Source organism: Vigna unguiculata, chromosome 6, assembly GCF_004118075.2.
Source record: "Vigna unguiculata cultivar IT97K-499-35 chromosome 6, ASM411807v1, whole genome shotgun sequence".
Lineage (NCBI taxonomy): Eukaryota > Viridiplantae > Streptophyta > Magnoliopsida > Fabales > Fabaceae > Vigna > Vigna unguiculata.
The window spans coordinates 9,762,519-9,774,097 of NC_040284.1; the positions used below are offsets into that span (position 1 = coordinate 9,762,519).

Sequence of the window (11,579 nt, forward strand, 5' to 3'; positions counted from 1 at the left end):
TTGAAAACAGAAATTGTGCATACACGCACAAATCATAAACTATTATAATTATTTCGTAAAATCAATTAAATGTATCATATTGTGATATCAATTCCATTTATTATATTTAAAACTGAAATTATTATCGTATCATTTAGATTTACTACTTCATTAATTTAATAATAACATTTACAATAATATAACCTAATCTTCATGACATTTCATTAATAATATTTTCACTACTTTATTATTTTAATATATCAAATAAAAAAAATACAGTCTGTATGCACCGGTCAATCTACTAGTTTATTTTTTTAAAAAAAATTATGCATTATTTAGCTGTGGTTATAACTATCAAGCACAACCATAACTTTTTTAAAAGAAACTAGTATGAGACCCGTGCCTACGCACGGGTCCTCTTTTTTCTGTTGTGTGATATTGTCAATTTTGTTTTTGGTAACATATTGTATAGATAAAATAGAATTATCTAATAATTATAGTAATGTTTAAATATTATTCGGCGTATTGCGTATTTAGGCTGATCATCTATAACAGTTTATGAAAGGGATTCTTTTTTTTGTAACTTTTTTTAACAGTTATTTTATGTAACAACTATTTTAAAAATTATTATATATGTTTTAAGAATAAATATTATTAATTTTCTTATTTTTTTAACAGATACTATTAATTTTTTTTCCTTTTTAAATGTATATGCTGGGTTGAATCTAAACCGTTTAATAGTGGCACATTTAATATATATTTTTCTTTATCTTTTTGAAATGATTACGTTGGGTATCAATCTGAAACATCAATATTGGCGGCAAGACAAACTTCTCATCTGTCATTTCGATATCTTTGTAGAGAGATTTTTTTTTGTGCGTCAGACATTTTGGTTTCCAAAGTTGGAGTTGAAAAGGTTTCCGTTTCATACACATTTGTTGTAACTGCAAAGAAAAAACCTAGACTCTACATGGCATCCGGATCCAACGACAACAAAATGTCACTGACTAAGGGGTATACCTTCAACAATTTTTTCCAGAGTTCTGTCATGTTCAGGTTAGTTAATACCATTTCGACACTGCCACACGATTTTGAAGAAGTTTGGTAATTTGGGGTGTAAAAATATTTGTCGTTGGTAGGGAGATGTTTTGTTTTGATTAAAACTTAAGCTTTTTGCATATTTGATTGTTCAGGACTTTTTAGTTTTTGAAGAAGGTTTCTTTTTGGAATGGGGACAGTGTTTGTTAATGGGAACCAACTATTTCTCGGATCCTAGGGGAAACGTACTGAACATTGAATTCAAAGAAAGTCTTATGGCCGAGAGAAAGTTTCGTGGTTCTGATGACATAGTAAATTTTTACGACATATATGACATTGCATTTGTCTGCACTCTCTACTGTGGTGATAGATACTTTAGGTTTAGATTGTTTGACATAGATTGGAATGAAATCGAGTACCCTTTGGTAGAACCGTCATCGTCTTGTTCAAGATCCAGTTTTTCTTCTTCTCTGAGGTTTTTCCAATCTTTCAGAGTCCAGCTAGAGCTGTCTAAGGTATCATTGTTCATATCTTATTTACCATTTGCAGATTTGTATGTGGGTTTGTATTAATTTGTTTTTGATGTTTGTCAACAGCCATATATACTGCTTCCTGAGGAGTTTGAAAAATTTTGTGGAGATCAACTTAAACTTGATCGCAAAGTTCAATTATATGATCCTATATACAAAAAGTTCGAGCTTTATCTGGACACAAACATAGATGGGATCATTATTTTGTTTAGTATGACGGAGTTGATCAAGCATTATGGTTTCATCCAAGATGTTTACCTTCATTTAAATTATGTAGGAAACAATGTTTTTCTTTACAAAATTTACTTTGTTGATGGAGTAGAAATTTTTTATGAGAGGCACTCGGTTGCTGGTTTGAACAATGGCTCTGGTGGTATTTTAAACAACGTTGGTGCTGTCAATCGTCATGACTTTCTCAATTCTCTTGATGGACTGGTGAAGAAGTTAACGAAATATGATGTTCAAACATCATCTTTGGTATTTTTTTGTTCATAGTTTTATGTTTATTGTTAGTATTTCGTTTTCCATTTGTTGTCTGATATTTTGTGCATGCCTGTAGTATCTACACTCGAATTTTGCTAGACAGTTCTTGGAGAAGGGACGCAAGAGATATTTCATTACCATCTCAACTTCCAAGTTTTGGCCTTGTAGAATTCGATGGACTGGAAGGACATCTTTTGAATGCTATGTCACTTGTGGATGGAAAAGATTCTGCAAGGAGAATCAATTGGCTGTAGGTGATGAAGTGAAGTTTGTGATTGATAATCAGCAGAAAAATGTCATCCATGTAATTAAGGTTTAGTTTTTGCAAGGTGTATGCAAAATTTAGGTTTTAATATTGTAGCTTTATGAACATTCCGAATACTGTTTCGTTTATATTTTTTTTATGTTATTTTTATGTGTTTTTAATGTATTTTAGGTTTTAATGTATTTTATCTGGTTTCGTCTATATGTTTTACGTTCTGCAATGTATAATATTATTGTTATTACTGTTTCGTTGGGCCAAATATTTTGAAACGGATTGTAAATGTCTTTTTCATTATATGAGTATTAACAATTACAAGATTTTTTGAATTTCTGAAATATTGAAATCACTTTGGATTTCTATATTTTTCTTTCAAGTACTATTGATGTAATTATTTTTTCTGATATAATATACGTATAAATGAACTTAATTGAGTTCTTAGTTTGATATGTTTCAATTATAAATTATAAATAAAGTGTATTAAAATTCTTGGAATCTAAGTTTTTGTACTCATAAAACGTTTCGAGAACTGTGATTTCAAACATTTCGGTTACGATAAATTATTATGTGTAATAAAGTTTAATTAAGTATGTAGGAACGAACATGAATATTTAACCAATGACGTAAACACATTCATCGTTATTTTAAAATGGAGGTACATAAAGTAAATATTGGGTATAGTTTCATGAAAGAAAGCAAGTCTGGTCCATTGGTAGGTTTCGGTTTAAATGCAGTGTGTCATGTGCTGTCTTATAGTACAAATAAATGGTAAAGGGTCAAAGATTCTAAAATACTCGATTCACGCGTATTTTAGAATTCATTATCTTCTAACACCAATTCCAAACATGGAGATACAAAAGAGAGTTCATGTGGTTCTTGGTAAGTCTTTACATTGTCAAATTGTGATAAATAACATTTTCGAAAATCAGTGAGGAAATATATTACTATAGTACAAAAAAATTTTAACAAATATGTTTGTCTGTATTTACTGTTTGTGATTTTATCAGGTATTCTGCTCATCGATTTAACAGTGGCCACACTTATGTCAATGATTCAATTCCTGATATCGAACTTTTTTTATGGTCAGAGGTTCCATAGAGCTTTCAAGTCCCTTGATTCTTGTCCAGAAAAAGTAAGCTTATCTCTTGCAGTGATTTGTTTGGTTATATATTTAACAACATTTTGTAAAATGGACGTTTGAATACAGATCTTATCATAATCAACAGTCTGACAAATATGTTTCTGATTAAAAATACAAATTGTTGGATAAACATCAACTATACATTTTGGAATACTTCTTTGTAGACAACATTAGTTGTTGTACTGGATGATTTGTTCTCATTGTCATGGATTAATATCCTTAACCCAGATTTACTTTGAACTCTAGAAGCTGCAACATAGAGTTGACCATGGCTGAATATGGGTGTTGGCAAGTACAATCCAATGAAACCTAATGACTGACCTTGTAATTTGTTTATTGTCATTGCATATGACAATATAATAGGAAATTGCTTTCTAATTAACTTAGATGGCCATGGGGATTGGGACGGAGACATAGACATTCGCGGAATGTAGACCTCTTGTCCATCTTTGTTTCCTGTAATCAACTTAGCCCCTATGACATGGTTTGCAATCCTCGTTACGATCAATCTGCTTCCATTACACAAACCTTCTGCTTGGTCTAAGTTCCTCAAAAGCATAATTGGAGCTCTAATTTTTAGTTTGATTCTATGATTAGGAAGTCCAGATGTACTAAGTGAATTTAGGAATTCCGAAGTTATAGCGCAGTAAGCATCACTTGAAGCAGATTCTGATTCATCTACTGAATCAGAACTATGAAACACTTTTTCTTCCCCTGCATTAATTATTTGATACATTAGTAATAATGTTTGAAATACCAAACTAAAAAATTTCAAATATGTTAGGTATAGGTTTCAGATTTACATACCTGGAATTTGTGATAACATATATTCATTGATTTCATTGACTGTCTCAATTCTACTTGCTAATATTGCTCTACACTGCAGAAATGATTCGTCTGTATAGTTGTGTACTAAGTCGGGATATGTGGTAGATACAATTCCTTGTATAGGATCACTGAAATCTGTAATTAGGAATTCTCTAGGTATTTCGATTTCTGCTAAACCGTCATTTAGTTCTTCTAATTTACCATCACCAACTTTAACAATCCAATCTGAAAATTCTTGAATCTCGGATGCAGTTGTGGATTGCAAACCTTGTTGTAGGAGACGCATATTTTTTGTCAATGTCAAAACTTCACAGTGTTCCCATAGGTAAGATGAGTTAATAGTGGCATTGACAATATCAGATCTTGTTCCTCCAAGTATAACAGGTAAGATTTGCCTGAAGTCACCTCCAAATACTATGACTTTCCCTCCAAAAACTGAATTCTCTTTTGTCAAACCCTTCATTATGTCATTTAGAGTTCTATCCAAAGCTTCAAAACAAAATTTGTGTGCCATTGGAGCTTCATCCCATATAATAAGTTCGGCTCTCTTTAACAGTTCTGATGCTTCAGAGCCTTGTTCAATGTTACAAACTGAATTTTCTAGTGTTGGTACTGGTATCTTGAATTTAGAATGTGCTGTTCTTCCCCCTGGTAATAGAAGAGAAGCAATTCCACTTGAAGCAACTGTTAGTACAACTTTACCTTCAGAACGTAATGATGCTGACAGTGTTTTCCACATGAAGGTTTTTCCTGTTCCTCCATATCCATAGAGAAAGTATACACCTCCTTTTTTGTTTAGAACAGCCTGATTGATCTTGTCAAATATTTTTTTCTGCTCACCTATAATGTAATTGTTATTCAAAGTCGTTACTTAATCTAGAATGCATCAATAGCAAATAATAATAAATCCAAACCTGTCATTGATTTCAAGTTTGATTGAAATAAATTTCGTTACTCTAGAATGTCATAATTGAGTTCTGCATATATCAGTCTATTTCCACAATTTTCTGTTAAAAAATCGTTTGGGTATGGCATTATTGGGAAGAATTTCAAACTGCTTCTATTTGCTTCGAAAAGTTTTTCTAACTCCACTAAAGTTAGATTTTGCAGCATCTCCACTCCAATGTTTAGATCTGCATACAAAACAACAATTAACATGTCTTCCTACTTGTACACTATATAAATGACAAGTACTATATAGTTACATAACCTGAATTTCCTGATATATTTCTTTCTCTGTAGAGAATTCCATTTGACAGCCATTCCCATGTTTTGTTCCATAGTTCCTCTGGTCGATTAACACTATTTGATAGCAATATAGTAACAAACAGTTTCCTTAGATATATTCCGGAACCCCAATCTTTGGCTTCTTTTATAGCTTCAACATATTCTGAGTCATCTGCTAAAATACCCAAAGCCAAGCAAGCTTCTCTAAATGTAGAATACGTGACATTGTTAATTGTTCTAATATCTACGTATGATGTTGGACCTTTTACATGTGTTAGCATTCTCCTAAGATAAAAAACTTCACCAGTACTTGGAGGTACCCAAATAAGTCTTCCGATAGTATTTCCCATCTTCCTTGGCTTCCAACATCTATATTTCTTGACATACACAAACTTAGAAACAAATTCAGCATATGTTAGATCCCTAGCTTCTGGGTATTTCTTGTTACATTCCATCCAACCTATAAACATTGATTCCGAAATTGTTGCTTTTCCCATGATATCATCAATCGCATCATCATCTTTAAAGTATACTGCTTGTTCTCCTGGAAGATGGAAAAATAGTCTTTCTACGGCTGGATTTCGTCCATGGATTGGAAACAAAAATATTCTCCAGCATGCTTCACAGGGAGATACATATCTGCAATCAAGATATTGTTTAATTTCATCCATTGGTTGTTTCGTCAAAAAAGATTCGTTCTGTTCTGGAACTATGGCAGCTGTAATTCTGTCACAACCTTTGTTGATATATTTGAATAAGTACTTGATAGAAGTACTACGATTACACCATTCAACATTGATATGTGCTTGGTACTTTAACAACAATTGTGGGTTATAAGGAACTACAGAACGATTATCTAGGGAAATACCACTTTTAGATACAGTAGATGAATCGTTCCTTCTACGATAATGAGGATAACCATCTTCAGAAACTGTAGTTGTTGTTTGAAATCTTTTTGGATACTGCCGCGAGCATTTTCCATTCTTCATGCAAGGTAATGATCTGTTTACCGTTCCACAAGGACCATGAATCATGTGATCTTCAACACATTGATATAATTCTGGATTATTTATTGCACACGGTATTTCAGCACAGATGACTTTATCAATATCATCCGGAGTTGGGTACTTGCTGCTGGGATGTAGAAAGATCAACAAGTGGGCATGAGGAAGACCGCGCTTCTGAAATTCAATGGTATACATAACTACAAAGTAAACAGCAAAGGATTACTTTCAGCACATAATATTACAGACAATAGGATAAGTGGATGACTTACATGCAATAGTTTTGCCCAATAAATGATTTTTAGTTAAGTTTGTAAGAAGTTGTTCAAACTTAATTTTGAAAACCCTTGCAACTATATCTGGACGATCTGTTGAAGATAGCTTTAACTTTGACAGTGCTCTACTAATTTCCGGCCATTTAGGATTGCATGTGAAAGTTATAAAGAGATCTGGAAATCCCAAGAAACTACAAATTGCCATTCCATCAAAATATAATTGGTCCATGAATCTTCTACTACCAACAAAAGATGAAGGAAGAACAACCCTTTTCCCTTGTTCTGACCCTTGAGTTTGTGAGTTGCTAGAAGCTTGGCAGAGGTTATTATATTTATCAACCCTTAACTTGCTTTGATTAAATTTAATAAATGCTAATCTTTCAGACTCCATCATTGTGTATCCATCAACAATGAATTGCTGAAAAAGTCTTCTAGATCTAAGCAAAGTTAATGCTTCTGACTGTCTTGTTTGCAACCTGAAGCAGAACCACTCCCTAATTGTTAGTCTGTTCCTTTTCCTGTTAATTCCTGGTTTATCACGATGACTGACATCATGTCTATAACCATCCTCCCCATATGGAAAAAGTAAAGGATATTGGAATCCTAAATAGCTCGTGTGCAATTCATTAATTCTTTGTAATTTCCCCGATTGTTTTTCCATTATGATGTCTCTACCTGAAGCTGTATCTACATCACCGACTATAAGAGCCGCAACTTCTGAAACATTGGGGACATTATAGATCCTTCCATCTTTTGTCCTATCTGAAATAAGTCTCAATTTCAAGTCATCAAATGGTTGGTCTTTATATCTGTCCCTTGCCATTCTAAAGGATTTGGCATGAACATTGAATTCATCGAGCATCTTCTTTATTTTGTTCACAAGTTCCAAATCAATATTATCTTGATTCCTGAAAAAGGTAACAGTTGAATAAGAATTGTTCTGCTGCATTTTTTCTTTCAAAAGAAGAAGTGTTCATGTACCTTAAACTTTCCATTCTATTTTGAACTTCATTTTCAGTGTCATAAATGTAAAGTTGTGCAAATTTTGGAAGTCCTCCGGGTACTGGCAAAAGGCTACCTATTCGGTGACAAGATTGACCTTGAATTCGTAGATTAGGGGGTCCCTTTCCATTATTAAATGTTGTGTCAACTTTTGCACCGGGTGATGTAAATGCAAACATCATATTGTATCTTCTAATATGAGTTTGATAGTTCTTGCTCTCCTTTGAATCATTCGTAAATAAAAGGCGTTGCAAAAGAATTGGTGGGTCTTTTAGAATTGGTAGTTCAACTTTACCATTGCCACAACACATATGGAACGTAGGATTCACGGATCTTCTGCCCTTGTTAATCCTTTCTTCGTACCACATATACGCCTTGCATTCCTTGCATATGAAAACTGGATCACCAATATCTGCATACATTGTGTTTAGTCAAGTATATCCTTAGTAAAAGTCCTTCAATGCACATGCAATAAAATTATTAAGTACTCAATCTAATCTTATCTTGGATTAGTTAGTCATGCACTGTCGTCATCCTCTTCAATACATTCATCATCGATAGCTTGATAATCATAAGGAGCTGAATCTGAAACAAATGTTTTTTTACTCAAAGTAGTACAAATAAATTACAATCTATAAGTTTTATAAGTACAAAATTTAGAAAGATAAACCTGAAAATATATTTTCATTGGTTACATCTTGACTTCGAAATACTATAGAATTATTTCCCATTGACTGGCAAGATGATTGCCCTGTTGATTGCCCTAATGACATTTCTGTAGTAACTTCAAACCTGTGAAGTAGATTTTGACGATGAGAAGTCTGATGAAAGTATCTGGAAGTGCTTGCATTAGTTCTTTCCAGGTGTGCTTGACCATTGTTTGTTGGAATATCCTGATTCAGGAAATTCATCATTGTTATATCAGAAAGTGGGGTGCAGTTCCTTTTGATTCGCTGGTCTTTATAAAGACCAAAACTTTGACTCCTTTCTCCAGATTTGCTTTTCTTTTCCTGAATGATCAATTTTCTTTTCAGTCTTGCATTTGAGAATGGAAGATCTGATTGAGATTTTGGATCATTCATCTTATCTAGTACGACAATAAATTTGGTGACTGAAAGAAAAAAATTGGAGACATTCAGGTATCGTATGAATCTCTAAGTCTAAAAAGACTTCAATATTTCTACCAACACATAAATCGTTATTTATTATGATTAATAAAATAATATTTTAGAAGCAATTTCAGAATTAAATGATAAGATTCAGAACTTCCAGCAAGAACAAAACATTCAAAGTACTATGTCATAGATATTATTGAATATTCGTATCATCTTGTAGTAATAAAAGATGTTTACAATACCTCAAACTTCATGTACTTCAGTTCTGAACTGCATTCTCCTTTAGAGCTATCATAATGTAGTGTTTGTTCTTTGTTATTGTTTTTCCCCTCTTGCAAGCTTCAAAACAAAAACTCTGTAAATATCCTCTCTTTTTTTCGGGTGCATGAATAATTCGCGCCAAATTAAATCTTCTTATTCATTTTATTTTTTTTGATCCTTTATTATAGAATTGATTGATTGTATAGCATAGGGACAGTTCAACTTCTAAAAGTCATTCGGAATGTACTTTAGCCAAATGTCAACATCGATTAATTAAGTTTTCATTTCTTGAAAAATTATCTAACGTTAACTTAAATATTTAAATGAAAAGTGTTATCGTAGAAGGTTCCAGTTTGACAAATCGTCACGATGGTTGTCATTTATATATACTGTTAACTTTGCACTTTTACTAAATATCTTTCGAACTCACCCTTCATCTTCTGCAATGAGGATTTCAAACCGCAAGGAGAAGTCTTCTGCCACACGGTATTCCTTCAAAAATTGGTTCCAGACTTCCATGACGTTGGTGTATCCAGAATGGGTAAGTAATGAACTTATGTTTGGATACTTATGTTAGAATCTTGGAAAAGGTTGAACCTTTAGCAAAGTTTTCAACTTTTTCATTAGAAACATGAATAAAAATCGTGACTTTCTTTCATTTTGAGTTTCTTCTTTAGGAATTTGTTCAGTTTGACGAAACGTTCTTCCATTACTGGGGAGAAAAGTTTTTAATGGGCCCCAACTATTTTCGGGATCCCTTAGGGAACTATATTATGGTTGAATTTGAAGACTGCATGATCGAAACCAGAAGTTTTCGTATAGCCCGTGAACTTGCAAATTTTTATAAGTTGAATGATCTATACTTGTTAGCCATACTTTACTGTGGAGACCGGTACTTTCAGTTTCGGATTTTCAGTTTGCCTATGAAAGAAATAGACTACCCTGCATCCACAATGGTTCCTGTTCCACAACAACCTTTGTCTTCTTCAAGATTTTTGACTTGTTTTGAATCGGAGCTATTGGTCTGTGAGGTAATATTTTAAAATTCACATTCTTCTTTTTGGTTTGTATTCTTTATCCTCATTATCTAAAATATATTAACTTGCGCAGAATACAATTCGGTTGGACGACACATTTGTTATATTCTGGGGACATGAACTGCAGTTTGAGAAGGTTCACCTGATTGATCCCCACCAAAAAAAAACATGATGTTGGTATCCACAGGACTGACAATAGAGACTTGGTGATCTGTAGTGGGGTCTTAGAGATATCACAGTACTACGACCTGTTATCCAACAAAATAATACATTTAAATTATGTAGATGAAAATACCTTTTTATTTAAGCTTTTTTACTGTCATGGGGTTGAGATGGATTATACTCCCCAATTGGTTAGTAGCAGTAATCCAGGTTATGACCCTGCAGATTTTTACCATTCCATGGCAAAGTGTTTATCTGCTCATGATATCAAGTCATCATCACTAGTATTACATCATTAAATTTCATGTTCAGTTATGGTCTAATATTGTTTGATGCGTTCTAATTACAACCATTTTGATTTTTTTTTCAGTACTTGGAATCTGAATTTGCATCAAAGGCTTTGGTTAAGAATAGAAAGCATCACTTATTGGTAAATGCTGAAGGTGACTGCTGGCCTTGCACAGTTCGATGGTCAGGCAAAAGTAACAGAGATTGTTACATAACTCGTGGTTGGAAAGATTTTTGCACTCAAAACGGATTCAAGGAAGGATCTATAATACGATTTGGTGTAGATAGGGACCTATCTCTGTTTATCAATGTAATGGAAGTAGAAATATAGACCCACATGTTTATAGCTTATTTTGGAACTATATGAACTATATCTATGTTTTGTCAGTTTGTAAATTAAAGATATTTATGTATTTTTTGCTGGTTTATTATATAATGATATTTTTGTTGGTATATTCTACAATGGTTTTGTTGGTATATTATATAATGATATTTTTGTATTTTTTGCCTTTCACTATTCATACTTTATGCCTTACGATGTGTAAAGCTTCTTTATAATTGTTTAAATGTTATTGTCTATTCTAAAATATGGACCACCTTTAAGTTTTTAATGATACCACCTCAATGCTTAAACACATTTGTAGGACTAATTTTTACAAAGATAAGGAAACATTCAACAAATCTTGCAGGATATCAATAATTTGTAGGGGTAATAAAACAAATTTACACCATAATAATAATTTCCAAGATTGTACAATATATTAAATAATATTAGAAATTTACAGGATACTATTTTGGAGTTCAAAAATAACATCCATTGTTTATCCATCATTACCAAGGACAACCAAAATACCAAATTCATCAAAAAAATGATTAATGTTCTTTTGCTTTCCAATTACACCACATAATTCCAAAATAGGTATATGTACATATATCAGTGGGCCACT

At 32.7% G+C, this 11,579-nt stretch overlaps 1 pseudogene; it reads right to left on the bottom strand.

Moving 5' to 3' along the window:
* Positions 1-3,569: 3,569 nt before the first annotated feature.
* Positions 3,570-8,191, bottom strand: LOC114186729 (annotated as a pseudogene).
* Positions 8,192-11,579: the final 3,388 nt, after the last annotated feature.